This window comes from Orycteropus afer, unplaced genomic scaffold (assembly GCF_000298275.1).
Source record: "Orycteropus afer afer isolate SDZICR_OR568_19922 unplaced genomic scaffold, OryAfe1.0 scaffold00499, whole genome shotgun sequence".
Taxonomy (NCBI): Eukaryota; Metazoa; Chordata; class Mammalia; order Tubulidentata; family Orycteropodidae; genus Orycteropus; species Orycteropus afer.
Window position 1 is genome coordinate 1680065 of NW_006922086.1, and position 10894 is coordinate 1690958.

The following is a 10894-nucleotide window of genomic DNA, read 5'->3' on the forward strand; positions in this document are numbered from 1 at the left end:
GGGGGGGGCAGAATTTCAACCAGGCACAGGGAAAAGAAAACTGCTGAAAAGTAGGACCTGGTAGGGGAAGATTAAGAATAATAATAAAAAGGACAAAGGTATTAATAATATTAGTTGGTTTGGAATGGACAAATACATTCAAACTAATCACCGGGAAAAAGAAAGTGAAAAAGAAAAAAAATTAAAAAGAAAGAAAAAGAAAAAAAATCAAAGGAGGACTGCATAGGGCACCCAGGCTCAGTCTGAGCTCACAGGCTGTGATGGAGTTTCTGTGGGCCCAGAAGGTCGGTGGGAGTGGGGATGGCCACGCCCCCACCCACCAAGCGGGTGCAGGGTGCATTAACAAGAAGAATGTTGTACCTTTTCAGTTTTGCAGGCCCCGAGTGTCCCTGGGGCTGCCGGAAAGCAGAACATGATCTTAAGCCCCAGAAATCTGCGTGTGAGAGCATTGTCTCTTTAAATATCTAAAATATTCAAGCTGCTTTTTAAACGTACAAAATGGCAGCGTCCTCCAGGCCGGCAAAAGTCCGCAGCTCAGCCCACCTTTCTCTTCACCTTCTCTGTTTGTTCCCCAGCCACCGTGCACAGTCCGTGCAGTACCTGGCTAGCAAGGTGATTTTTAGGTTACTTCTTAAGTCCTACAACCACAGGAATCTGCAAGAGCACTGTCTCTTTAAATATCCGAACTAGGCAAGCCACTTTTTAAACCTTCAAACTGGCGGTGCCCCTCCCGACCGGGAAAAGTCCACAACTCAGCCCACCCTTCTCTTCACCTTCCCCAGTTGTTCCCTAGCCACTGTACACAGTCCTCCACGCAGACCCTGGCTAGCAGGGGATTTTTAGGTTAATTCTTAAGTCTTACAACCACCGGATCCTGCGAGAGCACTGTCTCTTTAAATATCCAAAATAGTCAAGCTGCTTTTTAAACGTACAACATGGCAGCACTCTCCAGACCGGCAAAAGTCTACCACTCAGCCCACCTTTCTCTTCACCTTCCCGGTTTGTTCCCTAGCCACTGTACACAGTCCTCCACGCAGACCCTGGCTAGCAGGGGATTATTAGGTTAATTCTTAAGTCCTACCACCACAGGATTCTGCGAGAGCGCTGTCTCTTTAAATATCCAAAATAGTCAAGCCGCTTTTTAAACGTACAACGTGGCAGCGTCCTCTGGACCGGCAAAAGTCTGCAGCTCAGCCCACCTTTCTTTTCACCTTCGCTGTTTGTTCCCCAGCCACCGTGCACAGTCCGTGCAAGTCCCTGGCTAGCAGGGTGATTTTTAGGTTAATTTTTAGGTCCTACTGCCACTCAGGAATGTCCAAGTCATTTGTGCCATCAGGGGCGCTCAGGTCCCTGCCAGACCACAGCTCTGTGTGTCTCCTTTTTTGGTATTTTCATGCAAATTCTTCTGCTAGTTGGGGTTTAGTCTACTTCTGTATCCTTCTCTTCAAGGCTCAGGGTCCAAGGTTAACTTCTGTGTCTGTGTCAATTGGTTTCCCTTTTCTTTGTTGAAGAGGGTCTGTGCAGTCCTTCTACCTAGTCCGCCATCTTCCACCTTCTTCCTCAACTTTTAGTCTTGCTGATTTTTTTCCATTGTCTTTTTTTTTTCTGTTTCATTTATTTCTGCTCAAATTTTTATTATTTCTTTTCTTCTGATGACTGTGGGCCTTTTTTGTTGTTTCTTTTTGTAATTGTTGAAGATGTTAGGTTAAAGTGTTAATTTTGGCTCTTATTTGATGCATGCATCTGTTGCTATAAATTGCCTTCTGATCACTGCTTTTGCTGTGTCCCAGAGATTTTGGTATGCTGTATTTTCATTCTCATTAGATGCAAGACACTGTTTAATTTCATTTTTTATTTCTTCTGTTACCCAGTCATTTTGGAGGAGTGTGTTATTCAGTTTCCATGTATTTGCTCTTTTTCCGTTGGTCTTCCTAGTATTAATTTCTAAATTGATAGCTTTGTGTTCTGAGAACATGCTTTGCAGTATTTCAGTATTTTTAAATTTATTGAGGCTTGCTATGCTCAATCCTGGGGAATGTTCCACGTATTATGGAAAAGAAAGAATGTATATTTTGCTGTTGTTGAGTGAAGTACCCTGTAGATGTCTATAAGGTCAAGTTGGTTGATTTTATTGTTTACTTCTTCTGCATCTTTTTTGAGTTTCTTTCCAGTTGTTCTCTCCTTCTTTGAAAGTGCTGTATTAACGTCTCCTACCATTACTGTGGAGTTACCTATTGGTCTTTTCAATTTTGTTAAAGTCTGCTTTATTTATTTTGGGGCTCTTTCATTGCGTGAGTAAATATTTATTATGGTTATTTCCTCTTGTTCAACTCATCCTTTAACCATTATATAATGTCCTTCCTTGTCCATTATGGTCATTTTTGTCTTAAAGTCTATCTTATCAGTAATTAATATTGCCACTCCTGTTGTCTTTTTGATGTCATTTGCTTGGTGTATCTTTTTCCAACCTTTGACTTTTAGTCTATTTTTTGTCTTTGTGTCTGTGGTGAGTCTCTTATACACAGCATATTGATAGGGCATATTTTCTTATCCAATCTGCAACTCTCTGTCTCTTGAGTGGTACATTCAGTCCATTTACATTCGGTGTAATTATTGACAAGTATGAATTTATTGCTGTCATTTTGTTATGTGTGTTATTATTTTTTTTGTGTGTGATGTTGCTGATCTTTGTTCCATATAATTTTCTGTACTGAGCTCTTTTGTTTATGAGTTGCATTATCATCTCCTTCCTTGTTGTTGTTGTTGTTGTTGTTTGCCATCGAGTCGGCCCCGACTCATAGCGACCCCTCCTTGGGTTTCCGAGGCAGTATCACTACGGAAGTAGGATTGCCCAACCTTCCTTCCGAGGAGTGGCTTTCCTTAGTATTTGCTAAGTATTTGTGCTTTTCCTCTTTTTTAATTATGATGCAAAGATTTATTATTTTTCTTTGAGGTTACCCTCTAGTTTATAATTTTCTTTCTAGATTTAAAACAGTCTGTTCTATCTCACAATTGTCTTGCCTTCCTCACTATTTAGAAGATCTGTAACTACACTGTTTATTCCCTCTTTTGGGTTTGTAGTTGTCCTCATGTAGCATTTGGTGTTTCTGATTCCCAGTTTACAATCCCATAAGCTTGTTTTACTTCGGGTAAGTTGGTTTCTGGGTTATGTTGTTATGTGTGTTAATGGTTGGTTGTTGTTTGCTGTTGTTGGTTCTCTGTCCGAAGGACTTCCTTTAGCATCTTTCATAAAGTTGGTTTGGTTTTTATAAATTCCTTTAATTTCTGCTTATCTGTAAATCTTCTAACTTCACCCTCATATTTGATAGACAGTTTTGCTGGGTGTGGAATTCTTGGTTAGAGATTTTTTTCTTTCACGGTTTTATATATATCATCCCATAGCTTTCTTGCCTGCATGGTTTTTCCTGAGAAATCAGAGGTTGTTTTATTGGTTGCCCTTTGTAGGTAACTTTTTGTTTTTTCCCATGCTGCTTTCATGAGTCTTTCTTTGTCTTTAGTTTTGGTGAGTTTGATGATGATATGTCTTAGTGATTTTTCTTTTGGGGTCTGTCCTGTTTGGGATTTGTTAAGCTTCTTGAATGAACATATACTTTTCTTTCATCATGTTAGGGAAATTCTTTTTCAACAAATCTTCAACAGTTTTCTCTGTCTCTTCCTATTTTGGAATTCCGGTTACATGGAGGTTATTTCTCATAATGGTATCCCATGTGAATCTTAAGCTTTTTAAATTTTGTTTTGCTCTTTTGATCCCTTAACAAAGTACTGACGTATTTGTCTTCAGCGTCATTAATTCTGTCTTCCGTTGCTTCAATTGTACTCCTTTGTCCATTCCATGTGTTACCTGTTTTTGAAATCTCTGTATTACTCTTCTGGATTTCTGTTTGTTGTTTTGTATCATTTCTGATTTTCTGTTTATTTTGTCAATTTGTTTTTGTATTGTTTTCCTAAATTGTTGTAGTGTTTTGTCTGTGTTTTCCTTCATTTTGTCACTGTTTTCCTTGATACTGTCAGTATTTTCCTTGATCTGTCTCTCAATCCATTGAATTTACTCAAATATAATTCTTTTGAATTCCTTGTCAGGAAGTTCCATTAGTGCTTCTTCCTCAGGGATGTTTTCTGGGTTTGTATTCTGGCCCCTTGTTTCTACTACTTTATTCTGCTTTTCTGTGTGGGCTGTGATGATCTCTTTTCTCTGAGACATTGTGCTGGTACTGTATTTATGTTTAATTTATTGTTGTATGTTGATGTGATCCATCCAGGATTTGTTTTTTCCTTTATTTCATTTTCCTATATCTCTGTGAGCAGATTAGTGTGCTCCTTTATTTGCTACTTGATAGCACTTAGGCATTTACTGCCTGTGTCCTGGTGGGAGTGATCGATAATGAGAATGTGTGTACAGAACTCTGTTGTTGTTGTTGTTGTTGTTATGTGCCGTCGAGTCAGCCCTGACTCATAGCGACCCCTCCTTGGGTTTCTGAGGCAGTATCACTACGGAAGTAGGATTGCCCAACCTTCCTTCCGAGGAGTGGCTGGTGGGTTTGAACCGCCAGCCGTCTTGTTAGCAGGCAAGTGTCTTAGCCACTATGCTACCAGAGCTCTCCAGAACTCTGTTAGCTGTTCATAAAGAACAGTTGAGGGTGAGTTAAGCTGGTGTTGGCTGCTGTCTGTCATTAGTCACTTGGTGCAAAAGCAAGAGTTGGCCCTCACTCATTGGATGGAACTGCACGAAGTGCAGATATATTTGGGTTGTGTAGGAACAGTTGCTTTTTCCCATTCAGGTAGACAAAAAAAATTTAAACCACCAAAAAAACAAAAACAAGAGAACAGAAAACTGAAATCGCATAAACAAACAGGAACAATCACAAAAGAAAAAAGAGAAATGCAATAAATAAGAAAAAAATTTTAAAATATATTACAAAAAGATAAAAGAAAGATACTGATAAAAATGGGAAAAGAAAAAGCTACAATATCTGGTGTGTGTAGAATGAGAGAAAAGAGCAACAGTGAAAGAATAGGAAAAACTGCAAAAGGAAAAACAAGGGATAGGAAGAACAAAAAGAAAGAAAAAAGGGAACCAGGAAAAAGGAAGAGAAAAAAAAAGAACAAAAGCCCCAAAACAAAAAAACCAAGAACCGGGGATGGGAATGAAAAGAAAAAACGAAAAGGAAGAAAGTAGGCAGATAAAAAGAACAATTTAGAAACAAACAAAAATGTAGGGTGCAGGGCAGGGCACTGTGCCCAGGCTCTGCCAGGGCATGGACCTAGGTGGAGCCCCCACAGATCAAGAACGTGGGTGGAAGTGGGGGAATGGCCATACACCTGTTCGCCTAGAGCATGCGGGATTAAGAGTAACAAGGGGAATAGCTCCAGTGTGATTGGCTGTGCTGTCCTTGGCAGGTGGAGCACACTCTTAGGTTGCAGTTCAAGCAAGAATACTACACACTTACACTCAAAATGGCTGCACTGGCTACTTGGAAACATCCAAAATGGCTGCTCCCTCATGACAGCCGTCAGCAGTCTGCAGGTTTTCCTGTCCCCTTTCTCACTCTTCTACCTCATAGTCGTCAGACACCAGTGCCATCCTTGTCCATGCAGCCTTGGTGAGCAAAGCTGATACTTAGGTTGCTATTGAGAAACATTCAAAATGGCTGTGCCCTCAGGACAGCTGGCAGTCCACAGCTCTGTTTGTCTCCTTACTCACTGTTTCATTCAGGTTCTTCTACTAGTTGGTATTTAATCTACTTCTTTTGCTTTCCCTTCCAAGCTCAGGATTCCAGGATTGTCTTCTTTATCAGCTTCAATTTGTTTCTCATTGCTTTGTTGCAGAAGATCTGTGTAGCTTGTCTACCTAGTCTGCTATCTTGCTGGAACTCTGCCAACTTCATAATCTTGCTCAGTTTTTAAAAGCCACCCAGGTTGCTTCCAGCTTTTCACAATTGTAAATAATGTTTGTCTACCTAGCTTTTTGTCCTGTTGGATTTATTTCCTCAAGATAAAGGATTTCTATGTAGATTGACTGAATTAAAGGCAATAAGCATGTTTAATTCTCTTGATGCTGGATTCTTCTCTAAAAGGATCCTGCATATTTATTCTGTTTCACCTAACTTTCACCAATACTTGGGATTATAGTTTTTTTCAAAATAAACTTTTTACTTTGAAGTAAATTTAGATTTGTAGAACAGTTGCAGAGATGCTGTAAAGAGTTTCCTTTGACTCCCTCAACTGGTTTTCCTTATTGTTAACATGTTATATATATTTTGGCACGTTTATCAAATCTAAGATATCAACAGTGGTACATTAATAATATCTAAACTCCAAGTTTTATTTGGGTTCCATCAGTTTTTCCCATAATGTTCTTTTTAGAACCTAATCCTTGATTCTTAGAATTTTTATCCTTTTTTAAAATTTAATTTAATGGGTATAAAATGGTATTACATTGTTGTCAGTCTTTGTCTCTCTCTTTAAAGTAACCAGGTTTAGAAAAGTATTATTTCTGTTACTTAAAAACTGAAAACATACTCCTGTGGTTTTTCTGCCCCACATGCATAACTGGAATGTCATCATAAGGCATCATCAGTCAGACACATATTAAGAGACATCCTACAAAATAGCAAGGCTATTCTTAAAAAAAATGTTAAGATCAGGAATGACAAAGATGGAGGAGGTGATCTGTATTAAAGGAGACTAAAGGTGGGGGCACCACTTGTCTGTGAATTTGTCATACTGTGGTGGTTTGTGTGTTGCTGTGAGGCTGGAAGCTGTGCCACCAATATTTCAGATACCAGCAGAGTCATCCATGGTGGATAGGTTTTCAGTGAAACTTCCAGACTAAGACAGACTTGGAAGAAGAAAGGGGCCATCTATTTCTTAATGTACTGGCCAGTGAAAACCTTATGAATAGTGGTGAAACACTATCTGATGTATTACTGGAGAACTTTATGAATAGCTCTGAAACATTGTCTGATACGGTGCCAGAAGATGAGTTCCTCAGGCCGGAAAGCATTCCAAATATGACTGTGGAAGAGCTGCCTCCTCAAAGTAGAGTCAACCTTAATGAGGTGAATGGAGTATAGCTTTCAGGACCTCTGTTTGGTGATGTGGCATAACTCAAAATGAGAAGAAACAGTTGCAATCATCCATTAATAATCAGAACGTGGAATGTACAAAGTATGAATCTAGGAAAATTGGAAGTTATCAAAAAATGAAATGGTATGCATAAAAATTGATATCTGAGGCATTAGTGAGCTAACATGAATTGCTTTTGGCCATTATTAATCAGACAACAGTATGATCTATGCTGGGAATGACAAATTGACGAGGAATGACATGAAAATCATCGTCACAAAGTATCAAGATCTATCCTGAAGTACAATGCTGTCAGTGATAGGATAATATCCACATGCCTACAAGGAAGACCAGTTAATACTACTGTTATTAAAATTTACACACTGTTCTGGTTACCTTTCTCTGACAAGAAATATATCACAAATGGGATGGCTTAAACAAACAGGAATTTATTCTCTTACAGTTTGGAGGCTTTCAGTTCAAGTTCAAAGTGCCAGGCTTTAGGGGCTGGGTGAAAGCCCCTCAACCTTGGGGTCCAGCTGCTCCCCCTGCTCCCGGCCCACTGGAGCTAGAGGCATTTCTTCACTCAGACAGATGCTGGCTGCTGAGGCTGACAAACCCAAGGTTGACAAATAAAAAGGCACAGTCCCAATGTTATGAAACCACATGGCAGGCCATTAATTTAAGTCCATTGTAAGTCCCAAGTTCAGCAGAGCATGGCAGGCTGCTGAACAATGACACGGTCCAAGTGTGCCATAAGCTCGAGACCATTCTTAAAGCTGCTTCTTATATATGGGAAGCAGACCACATACCCAAAGCATCTACTCAGCTGCTTGTGGTAGATCCCACCATGGAGTTGATTGCCAGTGTCATCATGGGCAATAACTACCACCAGCTGCCCAACCACTCAACCAGGCCCAGCCAAGTTGACACATAAACATAACCACCACACACCAACCACCAAAGATGAGGAAACTGAAGATTTTTTTAACCTACTTCTGTAGTCTGAAATTGACTAAACACATGCAGTCAAGAAATGTTGATTATTACTGGTGATTGGAATTCAAAAGTTGGAAACAAAGAAGAATCACCAGTAGTTGGAAATTATGGCCTTGGTAATAGAAATGACACTGGAGATCACACGATAGAATTTTGAAAGATCAATGACTTATTCATTGCAAACACCTTTTTTCAACAACACAAACAGTGGCTATAGACGTGGACTTTACAAGATGGAGTACAAATGAATCAAATTGACTGCATCTGTGGACAGAGGCAATGGAGAAGCTCAATATCTTCAGCCAAAACAAGGCCAGGAGCTGACTGTGGAATAGACCATCAACTGCTCATATGTAAGTTCAAGTTGAAGCTGAAGACAATTAAAACAGGTCCACGAGACCCAAAATATTATCTTGATTATATCCATCATGAATTTAGATACCATCTCAGGAATAGATTTGATGCATTGAACACCAATGACTGAAAATCAGATGAATTGTAGGATGACTTCAGGAACAATATCCATGAAGAAAGCAAAAAGGTCATTTAAAAGATAGGAAAGGAAGAAAAGACCAAACTGGATGTCAGAAGGGACTCTGCAACTTGCTCTTGAAAGGACATTAGCTAAAGCAAATGGAAAAAATGACCAGATAAAAGAGCTGAGCAGAAGATTTCAAAGAGCAACTTGAGAAGACCAAGTCAACTATTATAATGAAATGTGCAAACACCTGGAGTTAGAAAACCAAAGGGGAAGGACACACTTGGCATTTCTCAAACTAAAAGAACTAAAGAAAAATTTCAAGCTTTGAGTTGCAATATTGAGAGATTCTATGGGCCAGATATTGAATGATGCAGGAAACATTGAAAAAAGATGGAAAGATTACACAGAGTCACTGTATGAAAAAGAAACTGGTTGATGCTCATCCATTTCAGGAGGTGGCATATGGCCAAGAACCAGTGGTACTGAAAGAAGATGTCGAAGCTGCACTGAAGCACTTGGTGACAAACAAGCCTCCAGGAATTTATGGAACATCCATTGAGATGTTTCAACAAATGGTTATCATGCTTGAGGCACTCACTTGTCTTTGCCAAGAAATTTGGAAGATAGGTACCTGGCAAACTGACTGGAAGAGATCCATATTTATACCCATTCCAAAGAAAGGTGATCCCACAGAATGTGGAAATTATTGAACAATATCATTAATATCACACTTAAGTAAAATCTTGCTGAAAATAATTTAAAAATGGTTGCAGCAGTACATTGACAGAGAACTTCCAGAAATGCAAGCTGGATTCAGAAGAGGACGTGAAATGAGGGATATCATTATGATGTCAGATGAATCTTGGCTGAAAGCACAGAGTACCAGAAAGGTATTTACTTGTGTTTTATTGACTATGCAAAACCATTTGATTGTATGAATCACAACAAAATATGGATACCATTGAGAAGAATGGGAATTCCAGAAGACATAATTGTGCTCATGAGGAACAAGTACATAGACCAGGAGGTTTGAGCAGAAAAAGGGGATACTGCATGGTTTAAAATCAGGGAGTGCATCAGGGTTGAATCCTTTCACCATACTTACTCAGTCTGTATTCTGAGTGAGTAAGCTGAGAAACTGAAGAAGAGTATGGCATCAGGATTGGAGGAAGGAAGACTCATTAACAACCAGTGATACACAGATGACACAACGTTGCTGAAAATGAAGATGACTTGAAACGCTTACTGATGAAGATTCAAGACTACAGTCTGCAGTATGGATTATACCTAAATATAAAGAAAATGAAAATCCTCACAACTGGACAAATAAACAACATCATGATAAGTGGAGAAAAGATTGAAGTTGTCAAGGATTTCATATTAATTCCATAATCAACAGCAATGGAAGCAGCAATCAAGATATCAGAAAGACGTATTGCATAGGACAATCTGCTGCCAAAAACTTCTTTCAAGTGCTGAAGAGCAAAAATGTCTCCTTAAAGACTAAGGTGTGCCTAACCCAAGCCATGGTATTTTCATTTGCCTCATGTGTGTGTGAGAGCTGGACAGTGAGTAAGGGAGACCAAAGAAGATTTGATCCTTTTGAATTGTGGTGTTGGCAAAGAATACTAAAATGTGTCCTGGAAGAAGTGCAGCTGGAATGCTCCTTGGAAGCAAGAATGGCCAGACTTGTCAGAAGGAACTAGTCTCTGGAGAAGGATATCATGCTTGATAAAGTAGGGTCAACAAAAAAGGGGAAGGCCCTCAACAAGGTGGATTGACACAGCAGCTGCAACGTTGCTCTCAGGTATAGCAGAGATTGTGAAGCTGGCACAGGACCAGGCAGTGTTTTGTTCTGTTGTGCATAAGGTCACTATGAGTCGGAGATGACTCGTTGGCATCTAACAATAATAATAACAATAATAAAATACAAACAATATCTAACAATAACAATAACAATAATAACAATAACTTTGTTTCAGTACTTCATAAGGATTTTTGTTCATTTGTTCTCTTGCTTTTTTGTGACACCTTCATGGTCTTTAGTATATTCATATAGTTGTGCAACCATCACCACAATAAGTTTTAGAACATTTTTATCATCCAAGAAAGGAAACTTCCTAGGAATCATTTCCCATACCTCTGGCCCACTACTCCAGTTCACCGCCTACCTTTAGGCAACCACTAATATACTTTCTTTCTCTGTAGATTTGCCTGTTCTGGACATTTCATCTAAATGGAATTATACAACATATTATTATTATTATTATTATTAAATTTTATTTTGATTTGGGTGAAGATTTACAGAGTAAATTCACTTTTCATACA

At 39.1% G+C, this 10894-nt stretch overlaps 1 protein-coding gene across 1 annotated transcript in view; it reads left to right on the forward strand.

Annotated features, from left to right (window-relative positions):
• The window catches only part of KIZ (kizuna centrosomal protein), a 415288-nt gene that overhangs the window by 77900 nt on the left and 326494 nt on the right, over positions 1–10894 (forward strand). The window lies entirely within an intron of this gene.